The following is a 23,806-nucleotide window of genomic DNA, read 5'->3' as shown; positions in this document are numbered from 1 at the left end:
TGTAAAACGGGAACATGAGAGGTATATTCTTAAAGCAACTCATGTAAACACCTTAATCATAATATTATCTTACTCAGAATAAGGCAAATCATTTGATTACTGACGTCCATGTAAACGTGGTCAGTGACAGATTATGCTGATCTTCATGATGGTCCACCGCTGTTCAGAGAGAGAGAGAGAGAGAGAGGAAGGACGAAACAGACGCCACAGTATTTTGTGTCCTGTCCTAACTGTGAATATATTTAGCTCGTCTTCTCTTTAAGCGCTTGCTATTTTGATGCCATTTTGATTTGTTTACGCAAGTGTCCGGGCCTTTCGTCGCTGTCAGGCATTCTGCCCTAATTGCGTTTTTAAGATGCCTACTTGTTTTCCTAAGCCAATTTGCGACAATAATTATTACTCAGGGATATTATTTTTGCTGTCAATTTCTACTTTAATGCGCACATGGTCAGGGCGGATGCTTAAAGGTGGACACACTTTCACACCTCGGCCTGTTCGAAGAGTGTGGCACACAATAAACTCCATCCTCATTTTCTTTTAATGAACGCGCTAATGACGAACGCTGTGGTGTATAACACTTAATGAAGGGCATTAGCCTATAGCCTGTGAGAAACTAAACAACCAAACGCTCGCTGAGGGGAAAAACTGCATTTACTTCCATCATCTCGTGATCGGTCCATTTAGCCCTGACCTGAAGCTTTCTGGCAGATTTTAAAGATATATTCTTATTAGCTTCCTCACAAACCGCCCGTGTGTGTGCGTGTCAGATCTCGGAAGGAAGAGATGGATTGGACTTTTATGTGGCTGAAGTTTGTGCTGATTTTTACTCATGGGTAAATGATGGTTAGAAATGGCTGAAAGCAAAGGGAGGTGATCGAGTATTCAGCTGTTTCGATTGAGCTTATTCCCGTGACACTTGTACTGAAGACTGTGTTTCCTACATGCTGCCTAATGGTTGTAAAAAATAGAGCGTGAAATACAAAACTAAACCTCTGTTATCCGGAGAGAACGATCTGTTAGCGTTCTCATTTATCTCAACGGCAGTTTGCTCGGCTGGGACGTACGACATCGAAGGTAGCTGACTTTCTTTTCTTGTTTTTAAAAGCGCGTGAATTAAATTGTTTATTGTTAAAACATACAATTAATGAAATATCTAACATTTACTGTATATGTCGCATGCATACACCACGTGCAATGGATGTCTGTGATGAAAGATGCTGACACTTTTAAAAGCACAGGTTCTTAAAGGTTCTTATTTGGGGAAAATGTTCAAGAGACTTTAATAAGGTGAGAAAAAAAATGTTTCTGGTGAGAACGGTTTCTCTATGCCATCACTGTGAAGAACCCTTTTTAGCACATGTATTTTTAATAGTGTAACGGTGGCAGTAACTGGACCGTGCTAATTATTTTTTACTTTAATTTTATTTTCCAAAAATAGAAAATCAAACATCTCTCAGTAGGACATTGCTGTGTGCCAGTATGAAGAGGATTTTACAGTCAGTTTAACAATAAATGATGCGGACTTTCTACACATGATTCAATAACGGCTCATTCTTTTGAACAATAATGGCTTGATTAAAGATGTTAAATGAAAAATCTGCTTAGATTTGATTTATGAAGATAATAGTGAATGTGATTAGCCTTTATTGAAGCGCTGATAGACGATAGATCAATAGACAGTGTGTTTTTTCTAAAACTCTTTTCAGTTTATCGGAATCCAAATGATTTTACTATGTAAACGTGGACTATTTTTCTCTACAATGAATTTAGGTAAACTGAGATAATTGAGATGACAAGTATCCCACATTCACAATAATTGATCTGTTCTGTGCTGGCTCTTACTGGCGTTTTAAAATATTTGTAGAAGTACATGCAGATTAATAGTGTTTGACAAGAAAACCTGAATGCAACAACAAGCCCAGAGGTTGCAGAGAAAGGTCGGGATGAACTTGACGGAAGCAGTTGAACGGGGGTCCGTCTCAGCGTTTCATGCCAGGAACAGTTAAAAGACTGTGACTCACAGCATGAAAGTGATGCTAAATTACTCTCTGGATGAGATCTAGTTTCAGCCAAAGACAAAAATAAAAATTTTTATGCATTTTGTTTCAACCCATGTTCTCGTTGGTTTAAATGAATCTAGATGTATTTGACCAAACCATGGGTCAAGACAATCCATTATGTTTTATAGTATGTATATATTAGGGATGTAACGATTCACCGTGAGCCGTTTGAAAATCGATTTTAATATGTGACGATTCAAGCCGGTTGAGATGTTATTTGAAACGCAATACATGTTTTGAACAGCAGGGGCCGCTGTGTTTACTGCGAACATTGAAAACGTGGATATGCTGATATTATTAAATGTAAAAAAAAACAAGAAATGCACAGACAAAGTCTTAGTTTGTTTATAATGAAGAGACGTTTGTATTATTCATTTTTTATTTGATCTGGAATTTGTTTTAAAATTGCAGTTTAGTTTTGTTATTTATTAAAGGTATTTTTATTTGTGCAGCATTTGAGAAATAATAAAAGGGCAGTTGTTCATTTCTAATTTGTCTTAACTCATTTTGCAAAAATAAATCGTATGGTGAGATCAGTATCGTAAATCTCATTGCGAGATGAGTAAACCGTTACATCCATAGTATATGTAGTAATGTAAGCTTTGTGTCCTTGATGTATAGTTTGGTGATTCCGTCTGTTGATGTAGCTAACTGGTTTCATTTACTCTAGATCTTTTCTGTTCTGACAGATATCCCTTTTCTCTATCCAGTCTCTCTCTCTCTGGCTCTGTCTTTATCTCTAACACTTTTCCTCACACTTTCTCTGATCCGTTCATCATGGTTCTTTGCTGCGAACATCACAGGACATTCATTTCAACGCTTATATGAAGTTGCCGTCTGTGCGGTGGTTTCATTTCTGGATGCAGTAGGCAGAGGGCCTATGTAGACACCTGACAGCCAGACAGCTCATCTGCTTTTGGAACAGAAGCTGTTTTTGAATATACATCCAGTAATATACTGTGACAGCTCAAAGATGAGGAGAGAATTTCAATTACTGCAGCTCAGGAAGATTGAATATAGTGTTGAAAACAGCCGTCATGTGCTATTCACAATCACTGCTAACCAGTTAGTACTTTCCTTGGGATTGAATTGGCCCACTTTTTGGTGTAAAAGTATACTTTTAAGTGTACTGTAAGAACATAAGTAGTTGTGTTTTTGTTTTGTACTGCAGCTATAATACAAGTGAACTTGGAGGTATACTGATTTACTGGTTTACTTACGGTTGTGCACCCAATAATCGTAATAAATAACATCCAGAATACAAGTTTGTGTTTACATAAGGTATGTCTGTCTACTGTGCATATTAATTTTGTATTTATAAACACACACGTGTGCATGTATATATTTAAAAAAAATATAAAATATAAAAATCAATAAATGTTTAAATATAATTTAAATCATATATAAATATAAATAAATACATGTTAATATTCCCTAAATTCATATATCTGTATGTTTACGTGTTTGTGTTTATAAATACAAAATTAATATACACAGTACACAGACAGACATATATTATTTATTAATTGCGATTAATTGCGATTAATCTTGGCACATCCCTTCGAGTAGTTCAATACATTTTTAGTGGTACATTTTTAGTTTACAAAAGTACACGTTGGAGTACTTTTTATACGGAAAGTTTACTTATACATTTCTTTAGTGTTTCTTATAGTTTACTATATGTATTTCATTGTATTGTTACTATGTAAACTTGAACACGTACGTTTATAAGGCTAAAACTGTTTTTAAAATATGTTTTATTTTATATTTTATATATTTATTAGACTACTTAATCAAAAGAGTAAACACAGCTACAAGGCTACTTAGAATACTTAATTATACTTTTAAGTATATCTGCATCAATAGATTAAGTAAAGTACCCAGCAAATATACTTACTTCATACTTTTCTGTCAGTATAAGTCACTTAAGTGTAGTTTTGAGAAGTACATAAAAAGTAGACAATGTATACTTTCGTATTTTTAGTTTAAAAGAATAATAATAGCAAGATTTTAAGATCATTAGAAACAAATTATTTTTAAACTTTTGACAGTCCAAAAAAAGGTTTTTGGATCCATGGTTGGGTGAAATGTGGACCAACCCAACCATTGCTTTAAATTGTTTTAAATTTGACCCAATTATGGGTTGAAACAACCCAATATTTCTTTATACTGTAGTGTATATAGATTATTTACGTTTAGTTTTTTCACCGCTGTGGGACTGTTTTGATCATTGGCAGTGGTTTAGACTGATATTGTTTTATAAATGTCTGCCTTCTCCTGTTATTAAGCAGAAAGACAATCCTTTCGCAGATTAATCTTTCCGTTTTATTACTCGTTTTATGGCAATGCAGTCCAGCGAATGACTTTCTTCACGCAATTTGATATCCTCCTGTCGGCCTGTTGTGTAGACGCCGCGATCGCCGAAGTGACATTTAGGCCCATTGTGTATTCTGCGGAGGAGCCTGTAAGCAGTTTAAGAGCCGATTTCATCTCGGCGGGGAATGCTTCCCTTTCTCTGGCCTGTCACTTAGATACCACCAGAACGGTAAATATGATGAATCAACCTCCGTAATGTGTCGCCAGATCCGTGCCAGTAGTCATCAGCTGTCAGCGGCAATTAATATCTCCGCAATAATTCTCCATCTTTGCCGAGTTAAAGAATGAAGATTTCACAGTTGGAATTCCTTCATTGGTTAATGACGTGCTTTATTGTCATAGCTGTCGCCGTGGAGCCCGCGATGCTCGAGCGGAGAGGCGTAGCGCTTCGGTTTTCAAAGCGAATTTTCATCCGGTCCGGTTTTCTCGCCGAAGACGGGAGCAAATGAAACACATTCATCATTCCAAATGACAGTTTGTTTACAAATGAGCGCAGTGGATTCCACGGGTGGGGACGGTGATGCTAAAAGCCAAAGAGTTGTTTTCTGTTTTTAGAATGATGGAGGAATCTACGACAGCGACGGACGAACAGGGATGTGTTTGAGGGTGTGGAAACAGTGGTGCCAGATTGAAGTCAAGCAGGAGTTATTGAACACGTCTCTGTGAGATTTATTGATAAAAGGGGTGAGAACATCACAGTGTGTTGTGTGCATTAACAGAAGGGTTCAGGTTGAACGATTACACGTCACTTTTAGTGAATGACGATCTTGTATTTCCTCCACAGCCATCCGCTCCGAACAGATTGAATAGATTTGCAGCAGCAAACTTTCGAGTTCCCATCCTCATGTTAAACCTGGAAATCGCAGGGATTTTTTAAATTGACTTTCAGGCTTAGAAAAGTCACAGAATCTTAAAAAGTCATCGAATAGTCATGGACGTGTCAACGTCAGCCATAAGAAAGAAAAATCACAAATGAGATTTATTTTATTATCCAAATTCTTCTACATCGATGAAATTAAATGAAGAACAAACTTGATGAACTTTTGCTTACGTCTCGTCTGTCGTCTTCTGAGAAAAAGAGTCTCACGAATGTCATTAGAGTTTCAGAAGAGACGTCAACGATGTGTCAAACTGAGCTCAGATTTGTCAAGTCTGCAATCAAAGGTCAATATTACTGAAGATCTCAATATGAACTCACTCTTCTCATCACCTTTACCCAAATCCAGATTATATCAATTTGAAGAGAAACATTTGAGACTATGTTGATACATGAATCAGAATCAGAATCAGAAGAGCTTTATTGCCAAGTGTGCTTGCACACACAAGGAATTTTCTTTGGTGTTGGAAGCTTCTAGTACAGACATTCAACACAATGACAATACAATATAATACGATTTACAGTCTAAAAGATTCTAAATTGTGCATATATAAAATAAAGACTATTTTACAGAAAATGGGGGATAATAACATATAAGAGACATTGTACAGGGTAGTATATAGTAGAATAAACATATTAACAGATTGTATGTACACTTGTGCAAATGGATAATTTAGTAAGTAGAGGTAGTGTTATATACATGTATACATAAGATGTAGATATAATAAGGCACTATAGTGCACACTATAGGAGTAGTGGAAGTGGAATATTGCTCTTAAGGAGCAGTTATCTGTTTAGGAGGGAGATTGCCTGGGGGAAGAAGCTGCTTCTGTGTCTGGAAGTCCTGGTGTTTGGTGCTCTAAAGCGCCGGCCAGAGGGCAGCAGATCAAAGAGTTTGTGTGCTGGGTGTGTGGAGTCAATGATGATTTTTCTTGCCCTGTTTTTCACTCTGGAATCGTACAGGTCCTGAAGTGTGGGCAGAGGAGCACCAATAATTTTCTCAGCACTACGAACTGTCCGTTGTAGTCTTCGTAGGTCTGATTTGGTGGCCGAGCCATACCAAACAGTAATTGAAGTGCACAGAACAGATTCGATGACCACTGAGTAGAACTGGGTCAGTAGCTCCTGTGGTAGGTTGAACTTCCTCAATTGACGGAGGAAGTATAACCTCTGCTGGGCCTTCTTTACAATGGAGTCTATGTGGGACTCCCACTTCAGGTCCTGTGAGATGGTGGAGCCCAGGAACCTGAATGACTCCACAGTATCCACAGTGCTGTCCAGGATGGTGAGGGGAGGAAGTGATGGAGGGTTCCTTCTGAAATCCACTATCATCTCCACTGTCTTGAATGCATTCAGCTCTAGGTTGTTTTGACTACACCAGGCAGCCAGCTGAGCAACCTCCTTTCTGTAGGCAGATTCATCACCGTCTTGAATAAGGCCAATGACTGTGGTGTCATCTGAAAACTTCAGGAGTTTGACAGAAGGGTCTGTAGAGGTGCAAATGAAACTCGACTAAGAAGTTTCCGTTTGTTTCGATTTAATCTCATAGATGTGTAGGAGACAAAATTGAGATTTTAAAGAGATCTTCTCTCTGATTTTACTTGTTGTGTTTTGTTGGGTGTAGAAAATATATATATCCATGAAAGAATAGCGGAGGCTATTACGGTGCTGTTGTACGCGTGTCTACGTCGTCAGGAGCGGTGACAGAATAATCAGGTCAAAAACTGTTTCATTAGAGAAGATCTTATCTGACCTTTCAGCGACAAGAAGCGCAGAGCTCTAATTTCCCGTGAAATAGCATGCATCAGTACCCCTGACATTTACATCGCAGGAAACCGGGAAATGCATACAGATGCACACGAGGCGTTGAAATTAAGCTGTGTGCAGAAGTGAAACCCCGGGATGTGCCAAATTAGACTTAATGGCACCGTGGATCATGAATACCATATCAATTAGCAGTAAAATACTGCCGCTGTTTGCTAAGTCGAGGCATGAAGGGACAGATGAAGATTATTAGGATTCGGACAGAATCCACTAAATAAAGTCTTTAATGAGGCCATGAATATTTCATTTCGCCTACCAAATCAGATGCATTTTACATTGTTTTGAATGAGGAGCCAATTAAATAGATGCGTCTCATCGTCCTTGTAATCATCTGGAGGAGTGATGATGGGGAAGGGTTCGTCTGGGCTGGGATGAAGAGAACGAGAAAAGCAGGAAAGAGGAAAAGAGAAACAGATGAGATGGGGGGAGAAAATAACAATGAAAACAAAAGGAAAAGAGAGAAAAGGAAGGGAAGGAAAAGAAGAAAGAGAACAAGAAAAGACGGAGAATTGAAAGACAAAAAAAGAGAAAAAGAAGAGAGGGGGAGAAAAGAACGACTAAGACAAAAAAAGCAAGAGAAAAGATGAAAAAAGGGGAAAAGAGAGAATAGAAGACAAAGAGAAGAGCAGAAAAGAGAAACAGAAGAGAAGGGGGAAAATAACGAAAATGAAAAAAGAAAAAGAAGGGATGAAAAAGAGAAAAGAAAAGACCAGGAAGAGAGAAAGGTAAGACAAAATAGAGGAAAAGAAAGGTAAAGACAGAGAGGAGACGAGACGAGGGAAAGGCAAAAGGAAAAGAAAACATAAAAGAGCTGCTGGAACATTTTCCTGTACAACTTTCACTGTACTCTCTCTCTCTCTCTCTCTCTCTCTCTCTCTCTCTCTCTCTCTCTCTCTCTCTCTCTCCTCTCTCTCTCTCTCTCTCTCTCTCTCTCTCTCTCTCTCTCTCTCTTCTCTCTCTCTCTCTCCTCTCTCTCTCTCTTCCTCTCTCTCTCTCTCTCTCTCTCTCTCTCTCTCTCTCTCTCTCACTCCTCTCTCTCTCTCTCTCTCTCACTCTCTCTCTCTCTCTCTCTCTCTCTCTCTCTCTCTCTCTCTCTCCTCTCTCTCTCTCTCCTCTCTCTCTCTCTCTTCTCTCTCTTCTCTCTCTCTTCTCTCTCTCTCTCTCTCTCTCTTCTCTCTATCTTCTCTCTCTCTCTCTCTCTCTCTCTCTCTCTCTCTCTCTCTCTCTCTCTCTCTCTCTCTCTCTGAGCTGTCCACATCAGTCAGAGCATCTCTGATTCTCTCAGTCTGCACACGCTGGACCTTCCAAACAAAGCAGCTTTAATAATCAATCGTTCCAGTCCCATATTCATCTGCCATCCGTCATCCCGGGTCTGTCACGTCGCCCCGTCTTCAGTCTTCCTGCTTAACTTCCTGTTTCCTCTCTCCCTCTCGCTTTCATTCTCCTCCTTTTTATTCTTTTTATTTTATTTCTGTCCACCAAAGCAGTGTACATGTGAAAGATCTTTAGATTCTTTGAGTCATGTCAAGTGCAATAAACTTGCAAAGTCAACCATATTTAGGGCGACCACACGTCCCCTATTGCGTCGTACCACACAGCATTTTTTTACCCCTTGTCCCGCACGTCGCATATCGAGAAAATGTCCCACAATTTATTTGCAAATAATGAAGTGCATTATTTTACATTACATTTTAAAAGAGAAACTATTTTTCATTATTCGTCCGTTCTTTATTCCTTCACTTTTCTCTTTTTGAGAAGATCTTCAAAGTGTGCAACCTTGTCCACGTCAGATGCTCAACATTTAAAGAGACAGGTCTTAAATTGAAAACGCCATTAAACACGAAAAATGTCAAACAAAAGGGGGAAAGCTTTAATGCATTGTAAGTCGATTTTTATAAAAGTGTCTGTCAAAATTGTATTGAAATAGTTAACTTGCCCAGGTAGGTTTGCATTTTTGAGATTGTGGCCCCTGGTGGTCAAAACCTATAAATGTTGATAAAATATGCTGATAACCTATAAATGTCTGATCCTAAAATCATAATTCTGTTATCATCTGCTCTTGGCTCTATTAGAATATTTCTGCCGCTGCTGTGCTTGGACCCGTAATTGCTGCTTTCAGCTGTATTTTTCTCAGCCCCTCTAATAACCTCTTGTCTTTTCCACAGATGGTCGGAGAACAGAGGAGAGACTGTGGAACAGGGCGAATGGATCATATCTGAGGTAAGATACAGCCTGACGCTGGGAACTGAAAGTGCTTGAATTGCTAAACTGCCTGAGAGCAAAGTTGTTTTATGAAAGAAAACAATCAACCGCCGCCTTTCATGCTGTTAAATCTATAGAATTTGTGTAGAATAGCGTTGGCTGCTATTGTGCCTTTCTGAGTGCTCTTTAAATGCTGTGTACTGGTGATATACAGAAGAAGTTTTTATTGGAAGGCAAAACTTTAAAAGTTGACCTACAGATGTAGCCCTGTGATGTTTTATCTGTTTTCACTTTTGTTTGAAGAGAGAATGCTGAGACACAGAAATGAATTCAAAGGCCTTTAGAGTCTTTCATGAAATTAAAGTGATTGCCTCAGGGCACTGGCTTAAATCATCCCCTCAGCCAATTATTTATGCTTTTCTGTTTAAGAAAGTATTCGAGTTGCAGACTAATGCCTGATTTACATAATTCAGAGAAGCATAAGGTGCTCACACACACACGCACACAATCCCACGCACACACACACACACACACACACATTCGCTCTCTCTCTTTCACAAACACAATCTCACACATGCACACTTGCTCTCTCTCTTTCACACACACATAATCTCACACACATGCACACTTGCTCTCTCTCTTTCACACACACATAATCTCACACACATGCACACTTGCTCTCTCTCTTTTACACACACACACGCACACGCACGCACACACACACACACACACGCACGCACGCACACACACACTACGGTTTGTTTCAGTATACTAGTGAGGACATTACATAGACTTCCATTGATTTTATATCAGGCTTATGATATATTCTATCCTCTATCCCTAACCCTTAACCTAATAATCACACAAACATGTGCCCTCTATTACATTTAAAGAAAAATACTATTTGAGCCAATTATGAGCCTTTTTATTTAGTGAGGACCAGTAAAATGTCCTCACAAGTGGGTTCACGCGTATTTCACTATGGTGAGGACATTTGGCCCTCACAAATATAGCTAAACCTGTACGCACACACACACTTGCACTCTCTCTTTCACACAAACACACACACGCACACGCCCCTCTCACACACATGCACACACATGCACATTTGCTCTCTCTCTTTTACACACACACAATCTCACACACATTCACACACACTCTCTCTCTCTCTCATACTCACTTTTGATGAATGCATCTGTCAAAAGTAAAATCCATTATTCTGATTTTATATGAAATTATCTCGGAGTATTTGCGAAATTAGCGGTTCGCTCTTTTTCGTATTTCTTTCAAATTAGGTGCTTATAAAAGATTTAAGATATGGTAACTGAGTGTAGCTTTGGTGAATCATACACTTATAATTCATCAGGGCAGACTGTACAGTATGTGATTTGTGTGTGGATGTATTTTCATCTGGTGCTTCCACTAAGGAGCAATTAGCATTCATTAAACCATCAGGCACACTTTAAGAGTCTCACTGGGGGAGAGCTCTCATTTCACCATTTGATTTTTCTTTGTCTACAAATAGAACAGCACCGAGTCGATGGGGTGGTTTGGAGGCGCAGTCTGTCAGCTGGGACTTTGCCGAAGCCATCGGGCAAACTAGTTTTGCTCATTAAAAACCTTTGGCTTTGTTTCATCAGTTGGAGTTTTTATAGGAAGCGGTGCAGCGCGTTCCCCAAATCTCCATACAGGCACGTATAGCGAAATGTTTCGAAAAACGAAAAATGTTTTTTTCGTATAACGAAAATGCTTTTCGAGAAACAGTAGTTCGCATCGCGAGTGGCTATGGAGGACTAAACCTGCAAAAATTATAAATAAATGAATGTATAAATAAATAAATATATAAACGAATAAATGTAATAATATGAAAATAAATACAGGAATGAATGGTTTGATAAAACAAAATAATTCGTTTTAGCTATTATTGATCTTAGCTTTAACTTTTCTTTTCATTTTTTAAATTGATTTATTATTTTTTGTGTCAATTTTTAATTATTTTTTATTATTATTATTTTTTATTTTTAGATTATTTTATTTATCCTTTCCTTTTATTTTTACATTTATTTATTTATACGTTTATTTATTTTTATATTTATTTATTATCGCATGTATTTATTTCCACTTTTATTTATTTATTCTTGTATTTATTCTTACTTTTCTGTGTCTTGTATGATAATTAGATGGGTTGGTCTTGCCTACTATTGGTTCAGCGTAGATTGAAGCGTTTGTCTGATCGATTACTCTTGACTTGTTTTGGACTAACGTCACGTCACTCACTGATCGTTTGCTTCGTGTATAACGTTTATGGCGTGCGCACAATTAGCTAGAGAGTTACAGCATTTAGCCAATGAAGTCGATAACCATGCATCAAATGACTATGTGTCATTCAGATTAGATGCATTTATTGAGGATTTATTACAGATTGACGGAGAGATAATTGACAAAGTTCTTCAAAATCTGTGCGAGTCAGGGGGTGCTAAGGTGGTGACCAAGTTCCGGTTACAGGTCCTCTGCCAAAGAGGTGCATGAACGACCTCAGCAGATTCGTCGATTCTGAAAGCACAAGACGACTTGATATTAAGATGTCTAATAAACACAGACTTTCTTGTTACATGATTTTGACATTCTTGTTAATATTGCAAATTATTGGTATGATCGCCCGTAACGGCTGAAGCGAGGTGAAAAAATAAATAAAGCGATTTGACACGGGATTCGTACCCATACAATAAAGCGAGGCAGCGTGTCACTACGGTAACAATCACACTAAACTATTTCGCAATGCTAGCTGCTGCGGATCTTTGCAATAATATCAAGATGTCACACAACAATATGCAGCTGGATGAATCAAGGGAATATGCCCGTCTTAACTTGTGACCTCTGTGTTATTTATCTCTTATGGAATGTAGTTTACGAGTACCGTTTAGTAACCACGTCTTTTTAGAAGGAATGGTTTCCATTTGATGGCCCCTGTAGTGAAAGAACGATGCTCATTACCGTGTTAACTTGTGACTTAAGTTCACTATGTCTCAATTCATTTACATTATGTTACATCATGTTACATTAAATCTTTACGCTTTTTCTAACCGAAAGGCTGCTTATAACTATCACTTTGACAAAGCGTTAGCTTGCGACTTCGGTTTACAAGCTCATCTGTGTAGTTAAACCTTATTACATTTTGTGCTTTATGATTTTCACCAGTTGAACTGTAACGCCACCATAGCATAGCACCCTCTGACTCGCACAGACTTTGAATGTGCTGCAAAGAGGCTAACAACCGAGGGAGAACTTTTGTCATTTATCTCGCCGTCAATCTGTAATAAATCATCAATAAGTGCATCTAATCTGAATGACACACAGTCATTTGATGCATGGTTATCGACTTAATTGGCTAAATGCTGTAACTCTCTAGCTAATTGTGCGCACGCCATAAACGTTATACACGAAGCAAACGATCAGTGAGTGACGTGACGTTAGTCCAAAACAAGTCAAGAGTAATCGATCGAGCGCTTCAATCTACGCTGAACCAATAGTAGGCAAGACCAACCCATCTAATTATCATACAAGACACAGAAAAGTAAGAATAAATACAAGAATAAATAAATAAAAGTGGAAATAAATACATGCGATAATAAATAAATATAAAAATAAATAAACGTATAAATAAATAAATGTAAAAATAAAAGGAAAGGATAAATAAAATAATCTAAAAATAAAAAATAATAATAATTAAAAATAATTAAAAATGGACACAAAAAATAATAAATCAATTTAAAAAATGAAAAGAAAAGTTAAAGCTAAGATCAATAATAGCTAAAACGAATTATTTTGTTTTATCAAACCATTCATTCCTGTATTTATTTTCATATTATTACATTTATATATTTATTTATTTATACATTCATTTATTTATAATTTTTGCAGGTTTAGTCCTCCATAAGTGGCATCCAGTTACCGTCTTGGGAATATTTGTATTTTTTTTTTTTAAATGTACTTGTTTTTAGTCTAAAACATTTCGTTTTACTTAAAAGATGTTGTAATTCACGTCTATAATTGCTTTAGGTTTATTCAACACACTACTGTGTGCTCTGTTATATACTGCACATTTTGGCAAACGTAGTATGCGAGTGTTCTATGCATACTGAAAATCTGCCTACTGTGCCCAGCATACGAACACAGAATCTCCTGCGTCTCAGATGTTTCCCTGAGAAAGACCCAGAAATCTCACAAATATCATTAGAGTTTCAGAGGTGATCTCAACAATGAGCGCGTTTACATGCACAGTCTTACGCCGATTATGCTTAATAAGGTGATATATGTAAGGTCATGTAAACGCGTAAAACGGTTTTCTTTTATCGGGGAAAGGTCATAAACGGCGTAAGCAAAACCCGCTCGGCAGAGGTAGTTTTTTGCCCGTTTACTCCTGTAAACGCCTTTACCGGGTTTCTCTCGGTTTTGTTTATGTGCGCATGTCTGAAAGCGCAGTAGTAAAAGTCCCAAACGGAAGTACTGGTAAAATAACGTATAAAAGTCCGCTCTCGAATCATGCCGTTGAAACGTCAAAATAACTGTTGTTACATATGCAGCTACTGCGGACACGAGAAGAGATATAAAAATACAGCTTCTGACCGTTTTCCCGCTGCATTTTAATTACTAAACAGACTATCGACGATGACGTCACTGCACGCGAGAAACCCGGCAAGTATCAAACTTCCGTGTAAACGCGGTTTTCTGCGTAGCCGGTTTATTACTATGCATGTAAACACGTGAACACAGGTTTCTTTTTAAGCTGATTTTTGATAGATATCCATTTATTTTGTGCATGTAAACGCGCTCAATGTCACAAACTGAGCTCAGATTAGTCAAGTGTGCAATCAAAGGTTTGTGTTTTTATTCCTCCTCCGCAATGTTAGGAGAAACATCTGAGACTAAGTTGATACTAAAAGCAACATTAAAGCATTAAAGAGCAACATTTGAGCAAAACATTCTGATTCTCCTTTGAAATGATGTTAGTATGCTATTCCAGACGTCTCCAGTGACGGTGTGTCTGCTTCACTAGATTGCCATTCCACTTGCGGTGCAGAAATTACACACTTCACCTTCAAATGAGCAGTATCTTAACAGTTTCTTCTTCAGTGTGTCTGTGTGCGGTGGAGATTGAAAACACTTTTCTCATATTGATTGTCTGCCGCGTCTCTCTTTGTCAGCGTCTCTGTCGCGCTGCAGGATGTGAGATTTGATCGGTTAAAGGAAAGTCTCGTCGCTCTGATGTCGTCTCTCTGTTTGGTACTGGCTGGCTTTGAGATGTAGAGGTTATACAGTACGTGGCCTACGGGGCTTATTGTTTAGAAAAATTGCAAGTCTTTGAAAGAGGCGATATGTGTTGAAAAGTAACAGGGGCATTTGTTGTAAGAGAGCCTTTTCAAGGATTTCAAGACTCAGCGAGAAATTCGCTTGCTGGTGATAACTTACTACGTGTTGTCTGTTTTGTTTTTAATACACAAGGACATTTCGGGTAACAGCACACGCTCCAAACTCACTATATACTCTTAAAAATAAAAGTGCTTGAAGGGACACTTCACCCAAAAATGAAAATTCTGTCATCATTTACTCACCTTCGAGTTGTTCCAAATCTGTATAAATGTCTTTGTTCTGATGAACACAGGGAAAGATATTTGGAAGAATGCTTATAACCAGACAGATTTTGCCCCCCATTGACTCCCATAGTGGGAAAAAAATACTTAAACATTTTTTTTGTTCTGTTGAACAGAAATGAAGACATTTTGAAGAATGTATGACAGCAAAACAGTTCTGGGACACTTTTGACTACCAGTGTATTTTTTCCCACTATGGGAGTCAATGGGGGGCAAAATCGGTCTGGTTATAAGCATTCTTACAAATGTCTTTCTCTGTCTTCATCAGAACAAAGACATTTATACAGATTTCGAACAACTCAAGGGTGAGTAAATGATGACAGAATTTTCATTTTTGAGTGAAGTATCACAATAAAAGGTTCTTCACAGCGATGCCATAGAAGAACAATTTTGGTTCCACAAAGAACCATTCAGTCCAAGGTTCTTTGAAGAACCATCTCTTTCCTACTTTTTTATAATCTGTAGAACCTTTTTTCACCGCAAAGAACCTTTCGTGAAACAGAAAGGTTCTTCAGATGTTAAAGGTTCTTTATGGAACCAAAAGGTTCTTCTATGGCATCGAATATGTGCATTTGCTAAGTGCCTAAATGTTAAACATCTGTGCTGAAGGAAGTTTGCATGCCGTGTTTCCAGACGGGATGCTACTAGAATCCAGACACCTGAATCAGCTCTTTAAAATGCTGGACGTGTTCTTGTGCACGCCGTGGGTCTGGATATGTGCCCGGTGATAAGCTGTTCCCCATTATTTCATCATCATTTCTGTCATGCACATAGAAACGCACACAAACATGTCTTTAAAATAAAAACGTCTTCCGCCTGCTTTCCGTCGGCTGTGATAGAGAATTGGTAATTGCACCGGACGAACAACACTGAGATTTGCATTTGCATTCGATAATAAGCGTAATGTAAAGGAAGCGTGTTTGTGCAGAAAAGAACCAAAGTAATTCATATAAATACATCTGGCGCTGAACTACGGCAACACCGGCTGGTCAATAACACACAGGTGTTTGCATCATAACTTGTCAGTGAATCGCAACTCTATTTAGCATTGATGAGAATACAAATATTTCCCTCTCTCTATACAAAACATATGCATTCCTTTTTCATGAGACGTTTTTAGTAGAATGCAAATGCGTTTGACAGATTTCCTGTTGCGTTTCAAGGCGCGTTACACCACAGCACACCAAAATTAGTCAGTCACAAATCATACCCAAGAATGTTTCCTCTGTATCTCTGTGAAACAGTAATAAAGGCTGAAAGCTCTGTGCCTCGTCTCTAGCTCGGTCAATTATTCTCTCTTCATCTATTGTTTCGTGCCAAACTGACTAGCGAGTACAAATGACACGTGGGATGCGCGTAGGCGTGTGTTGCTTGAGAATAAGTTGCGGTTATGCGTCGGAGCGTGAGGGCAGGTGCGAGGAGGCGTGGATTGTGTATAAATTACCAGCTCACCGTGTCTGTGCTGTATGTCGCATGAACGCTGTAAAAATCACCCCGGTAGTGATTTTCTTCTCATTCCGCGTCTCTCTGGAGATGAACGGCTTCTTTGTAATGTCGGTCTCATTGTCTAATACAATAATCAATGGCTCCGATCGATTGCTCCTGTGTAATTACAGAAATGATTCATGTGGTCCTGAGGGAATGTTGGCCAAATTGACATCCCGTTATTAGCATACTTACACATGAAACGTCTAGTGAGCGTTGGATGGTAGGATGCTGTTCCCAACATATGCTGCACTGCAGGATTGTGCATTTTAAGACAGATCTTGGATCGGGTTTTGGCTTTTCTTATCCTAAAGGAAAGGGTTTATAATGGATTTCTTTGGGATTTCTTAAGCCCTAAACGCCTCGACAAATGTTCTGAACTGAACGACTTTGCGGTGCAATTGCCCTTGAAGTCAGATTACATTCAGCAGGGGTGGAGATGAGAGCGGTAACAGTCTATAATCATAACTTGAATGGCTGATAAATAATGCAGCGCGTGCTCTCCACCAGGTTGGGAGACCTCTGGGGTGAGCGTGCCGCCCATCTTTATGACCCTTGTGTTATATGTGATAGGAGGAGTTAGCTCACTTTAACAATAGAAATCAAACAAAAAGGCCATTTGGTAATAATACGTATTTTTGATAATCCTGTGATTCGAATAATTTACTAATTAAAGGCACTTCGTGTCATTTGATTCTTTTCTCTTCTCATTTGGAACGTGGATGCGGGTTGGACGCAAACCAAAAAGATGAGATTATTCATAACAGAGGAATAATAAATCTGGCGTCGGTGCAAAAAAGGTTCACGTTGCGTGACGGTTCGGTTACAAACAAAGGACTCAAAACGGTTCAATTTAGTGAAAATATGAAACTGCATAAAAGCCAATTGGGTGTTTTATTGGAGGATCGCTGCTTCTGTTACATACATGTATGTGTCTGTGTCTATATCACAATGACATCACTTTAATATCACAGTTATTTCTCCTAGACATCAATGAGATTAAATGGAGAGCAAATGGAAAAAATCAGCGTCTCCTGAGAAAAGTCTCTGTCATGAGAGTTTGAGAAGAGATGTCAACAATGTGTCAAACGGAGTTTAGATTTGTCAAGTCTGCAATCAAAAGTCAACATTATTGAAGATCTCAATGTGAACTCAAACATTTCTCATCACATTTACCCAAATTCACATTATTTTACCTCGACAATCAACATTTATACATGAACACGTACAGTATTGTTTGTTTCTGTTTTCTGTTTGTTGATACTTAATGAAACATATCTGAGAACTTCATCAAATCTCCTGAGCTATGAAAGATCAACATCTGAGCAAAAAGATTTTCCTCTGGGTTGTAAAATAAAACACCTGGACTAGTTATTAATAGCTTTAGAAAAATCACCTCCTCTGTGAAACAATGGCTCTTGTGGTTTTGCATCACTGACTCTTTCTAAGAAAGGAAATATGTCATTTGTAGGAGGAACAAATGGCTACCTTGCAGACAATAGTTTCTGGTGACAGCTCTGGAGATGTGATTTTGTTGAATTTAGTTTGCAGGAAGGTGAGGCCGGAGAGAGAGAGAGATGTATTTACATTAGTGTAGTGCCACTTTGAATTTGTGGCTACAGGAGAGAGGTGTGTGTGTGTGTGTGTGTGTGTGTGTTCATGTTTGTATACCCCGGTGGGGACCTAAACCTGAATGCACACCAACACATGGGGACTCGTGTCACCGTGGGGACCAAAATTGAGGTCCTCATGGGCACAAAAGCTTATAAATTGTATAGAACAATATTTTTAAAAAATGCAAAAAGTGTTCTATGATCTTTAGGTTTAGGGGTTGGGTTAGGGATAGGGGATAGAATATACAGTTTGTACAGTATACAACTCATTACGCCTATGGACTGTCCCCACGGGGATAGTAAACCAGACATGTGTGTGTGCGTGTGTGTGTGGGAAGGGTAAACCCTACGGTATGGGGACAAAATGTCCCCACAATGATGGCAATATCCAAAATCCTTGTACTTGTGGGGACATTTTTTTGTCCCCATGAGGAAACAAGCTTATAAATCATACAGAATTAACTTTTTTTTAATGTAAAAGAGCAGACAGTTGTGTGTGATTGTTAGGGGTAGGGAATATGATATACAGTTTGTACAATATAAAAACCATTGCGTCTATGGAATGTCCCCATAAAACATGGAAACCCAACATGTGTGTGTGTGTGTGCGTGCGTGTGCTGTGCGTGTGTGTGTATGTGTGTGTGTGTGTGTGCGCGTGCATGTGTGTTTCTCTCTCTGTGCTTTTTATGACCGACAAATAACCATAGCTAAATAAGCATTGTTTAAGCTTGGGATTATAGGGATTTTAAATTGAATCACAATGCTGAAAAATGAACAACCGTCCAAAATGCCTGCAGCTTTTAAATGTTGCATAAATAGCTGATATGTTTATTCAGGAGAATCGATAGAAAGCAGAAGACAAACATGATTGACGTACTGTAACAAGCTCTGTTACGCTAAACTGAAGAAATATAAAAAATATCTAACACATGTAAACAGTGTGTGTGCATGCGTGTGTTATAGTGTGTGCGTGCGTGTGTGTGTGTGTGTGCACACGTGCGTTTGTGTGAATACATGCATGTGTGTGTGCGTGCGTGTATATGTGTGTGTGTGTGTGTGTGCTGTGTGTGTTGTGTGTGTGTGTGTGTGATGTGTGTGTACTGTGTGTGTTGTGTGGTTTAAATGCGTGCATGTTTTTTAGTGTGTATGCATGTGTGTGCATGTGTCTGTGTGAGAATGCCTGCGTGTGTGTGTGTGTGTGCGTGTGTGTGTGCGTGTGTGTGTGTGTGCGTGTGCGTGCGTGTGTGTGTGTGTGCACACGTGCGTTTGTGTGAATACATGCATGTGTGTGTGTGTGTGTGTGTGTGTGTGTGTGTGTGTGTGTGTGTGTGTGTGTGTGTGTGTGTGTGTGTGTGCGTGCGTGCGTGCGTGTGTGTGTGTGTGTGTGTGTTTAAATGCGTGCATGTTTTTTAGTGTGTATGCATGTGTGTGCATGTGTCTGTGTGAGAATGCCTGCGTGTGTGTGCGTGTGTGTGTGCGTGTGTGTGTGCGTGTGCGTGTGTGTGTGTATTTGACTGAAAGATGTCTGTGTGAAAGCGTGTGTCTTTGTGCATGTGTTTCTGCGTGTGTTTGTGTGTGTTCATGCGTGTGTATGTGTGTGTGTGTGTGTGTGTGTGTGTGTGTGTGTGCTTGTTTGCGTTGGAGTGTGTGCGTGCGTGTGTGTTGGAGTGTGTGTATATGTGTGTAAGGTTGGGAAAAACATGCAGGGTCGTTGTCAGAGGGGTCAACCGGCGACATTTGAATGTTCAATCATGCCACCAATTTTCAAGCTATGACTAATTATTGAATTAATTGAATGTACTTAGCACATTAATTCTCCTTATGAATTTGATTCACGGTTACTACGGATACTGTCACTATTGATGTGAGCTTGACTCATCTGCTCTGTCCTGAACTCAGTATACCTGCATCCTCCATCACTTCTATAATAAGTCTAGAGAAATCACATTGTTGAGATCTCGTCTAAAGCTTTACATGAATGTACGATAACAACAATTCCCAGGGGAAAAATCAGACAAGGAGTCTCGTCTCCATTGCTTTCGTTGATGTGTTGGAGAAACAACTGAGATATTAAAGAGATCTCAGATCTGCAAAAGTATGCATCTGCATGATTCGATTTTAGAGGATTTTAGGAAAGGCCGGTTTTGTTCAGTATGTGTTCAAAACCCATCCGCATTGCACGATAAACTCGTGTATTTTTAGCTTCATATTCACAGCGTCTCCACTGTATAAAACAGAAACATTGTGTGGAAGTTAAAGAGCACTAAAGAGCTTCTAACCATGTAATTTGGCCAAAAGAGCATGGATAATGTGAAGCACAAATACAATAATGACTCTATTGCTTGTTACAGTTTTGCTTTGCTGAGCGGACAGCTGGGAGAAATCACCGTTGAAACCTTCAGGCTAAATGATCCCGGATTCATTTCGTTTCCGTGCACACGCAGCTGCCCGCCACGCCACCGATGATTTTTCGAGAGGAGCTTGTTCCTTTGACACGAGCTGAAGTCCCAGATCCAGGGCGTGAACATTCACGCTTGTTTCGGCTTTGAAATTGCACAGAAAAGGTCATGGAATGATTGTCTCGTCTGGCCCTCGGGGTCCCGCGTGCGGCATCTGCGGGGTGGCGTCGTCTTCCTCTCTCCGACAGCTCGTGCGGCACAATCGAGCGAGTCGTGTGGATACGAAAGCGATGTGTTCTCAAGTCAGATTTCAATCCTTCTCTCTTTTGTTTGCGTTTCAATGTGAGTTGACACTCGAGGTACGCTTGGAGAGCTGCGCATAAATCACACGTTTAGTCCGACAATAAGATAGAACATTGATTTGCTGTAACAGGTTGAGTCTGGAGCGTTGCTCTCGGTAACAGGGATGAATGGCTTTGCTGCAGATCACGGAGGTTTTTTCTGCTGGAAGACAATCTGAAGAGCCGTGTGTGTCTCTACCCATCTGTACCTGTCTCTCCATCTGTCTCTCTCAATTTCGATCCAAAACAAGATTTTTTAATATAGTATTATTACAGCATACAGTCTGTCTGTCATCATCGTCGTTTCCTTTCTCTTTCATTTCTATTTTCTCATTTAGTCTCTTCTCCTCTCCTTTCCACTCCTATTTGATCATGTCGTCTCCCAATTCTCGATGAGGATCAAATTTGGTTATTCCTTTTTCATTTAATTGTTTATTACAAAGAATAAATATAATTAAATCATTTTAATACCATGGATTTGTAAAAAGGGTCAATAAAGGTGCGTGTAAAAACTCTTTCTCTCATGCTCGTTCTTTCTCTCCACTTCTCTTTACTTTGATGTCTTTTTTAACTTTCTCTTCACGTCTATTTTCTCATCTCTTTCTCTTCTCCATTCTTATTTTCATCTCATCTTGTCTCCAATTTTATTTTCTTGTCTTTTTTTCTCTTGTCTCCTCTCATATCTTCTCATCTCCTGTCATCTTCTCTCTAAGATACTTTATACTTTTTCATCTCTTGGTCTCTCATCTGTTTCTCGCTCCTCTTCCCTCTTATTTTCCAGTCTCGTCTTCTCTCCACTTGTTATCTCTTTAATTCTCCAATTCTCTTTTCTTGTCTTCTCATCTCCACTTTTATTTTATCGCTGCGTCCCGTCACGTCTCCTCTCATCTCATCTCCTCTCCACTTCTATTTTCGTCTCATCTTCTCTCTGTTTTCTTTTCTCTTTTCTTCTCCTCTAATCTCTTCACATCTGTCGTCTGATCCTGTCTCTTTTCCTCTCATCTCCTCTCATATTTCTGTGTCTCTAGGCTCACAGACCTACAGCACAGCATCAAGAAACTTTATTCTCTCTGGCATGTGGAGCCGTCTTTCTCAGACACGCATATATTGTCGAGTGATGATGAATGATAGATGCACTCCACTAATGTCACCTTGCCATGTATGTGCTCTGCGTGTGGGAGAGAAAGTGAGAGACATTTTTCAAGGTTTCGGCTTGTATCGCTCAGAATGTGAAAGCGCCCGAGGCCTCTGTGCGGTTGGTTTGGCCATCTGCTCTGAGAAGAGGTTTGATCAATCAAAAACAACAAGCAGTCATTGTTAAGAGTTCTCAGCAGTCATGTGTATATCCTTTCTGCTCTCAACCTTCATCAAAGACTGCTTACTGTTTACACGGCTCTCTGGAATACTTCATTCTGATTGGTCGGTCGCGGTACTCCGTGGTTTGTTATGGCCCAGTTACCCCTAAAACTAAAAACTATATGTTTCCGCTATCACTCTGTGAGTGAGTGTAAGAGACAGAAAGAGAGAGAGAGAGAGACCAGAAGCTTGTAGGAGATTCATCTTCTGGTCATGTACTCAAAGCCAACACTGAGAAAACAACATTCTCACCACACTCATAGGGTCACAACAACTTTGCTGAATTCGGTGTAGTAGAACAAGTGTACTGGATTCTCACACATATTCCCCAAAGCCTGTCAGACATTCTCTTTCGACCTCATGCTTTTTACACATTGTGTGGTCATATCCTGTGAGGGCAGACTATGGCTTTGTGCAGACAGGCAGCCAAAATCCTTTTTTACAACTATGACTTTTACAAACTTGAGCCAAACCATATATAGTTGTAGTTAGTTTTGATTATATACTGAATCACTATTAAATCAATGAATTACATTTATACTATATCACAAAAATCTTTGAATCACATATATATTGAATCTCTAAACTGCCTGAATCACATACAGTATATACTGAATTACTAAACTCAATGAGTCAAATATGAAGAGTTTGGTTCCAAAATGAGATCACTCCGTTTTTAAAAATGTTCAAAAATCGTGTTTTTATCATGTTATCATGTTTTGTGTTCGTTAGCTAGCTAGTTAGTTTTTTTGTAGTTATTATGGCTGAAATCAAAACAAACCGACTGAAGTTTGATTGATATTAATTGAAATGCAGAATAAAAAAAACATTTTCATCTCATTTTGGAACCAAACTCTTCATATATACTGAATCAGTAAAATCACATATAAACGGAATCACATATGTGACCCTGGATCACAAAACCAGTCTTAAGTAGCACGGGAACATTTTTAGTAAAAGACAAAAATACATTGTGTGGGTCAAAATTATCGATTTTTCTTTTATGCCAAAAATCATTAGGATATTAAGTAAAGATCATGTTCCATGAAGATATTTTGTAAATTTCCTACCTTAAATATATAAAAACTTTATTTTTGTGAGTGGATGGTCTGCCACAGTGCCCCTGATTAATAACTTCAAAGGCAATTTTCTCAATATTTTGATTTTTTGCGCTCTCAGATTCCAGAGTTTTAAACGGTTGTATCTCAGTCAGATATTGTCCTATTCTAACAACTCATATATCTATAGAAAGTTTATTTATTCAGCTTTCAGATTATGTAAAAATCTCAATTTCGAAAAATTGACCCATAAGACTGGTTTTGTTGTCCAGGGTCACATATGTATTAAATCAGTAAAATCACTGAATCACATATATATTGAATCACAAAACTCACTGAATCACATATGGTTTATTTATGCTTAACATGCTGATTATTTATGCTATTAATATCATACATGCTATATGTAGATACAAGACGTTATGTTTTATAATCTGTCACAAACAGTAAACTGACTGACAGCTAAAAATACTTTATTACTGCAGCATTTTCGTTTACTTAAGCGTTACAGAAAAAGTGTCCATTTATTGACCTGCTCTTGGTGTCTGCAGGTCTTTATATGCG

At 38.7% G+C, this 23,806-nt stretch overlaps 1 protein-coding gene across 5 annotated transcripts in view; it reads left to right on the top strand.

Moving 5' to 3' along the window:
* The window catches only part of b3galt1b (UDP-Gal:betaGlcNAc beta 1,3-galactosyltransferase, polypeptide 1b), a 114,088-nt gene that overhangs the window by 46,428 nt on the left and 43,854 nt on the right, over positions 1-23,806 (top strand). For all 5 annotated transcript variants that reach the window (XM_057336306.1, XM_057336303.1, XM_057336307.1 and 2 more), the window contains one exon: positions 9,303-9,357. The gene's annotated coding sequence lies outside the window, so the exon portion shown is untranslated. The remainder of the gene's footprint in view (positions 1-9,302; positions 9,358-23,806) is intronic.

Source organism: Triplophysa rosa, linkage group LG6 (assembly GCF_024868665.1).
Source record: "Triplophysa rosa linkage group LG6, Trosa_1v2, whole genome shotgun sequence".
NCBI lineage: Eukaryota > Metazoa > Chordata > Actinopteri > Cypriniformes > Nemacheilidae > Triplophysa > Triplophysa rosa.
This window is presented reverse-complemented; position numbering and strand designations above follow the sequence as displayed.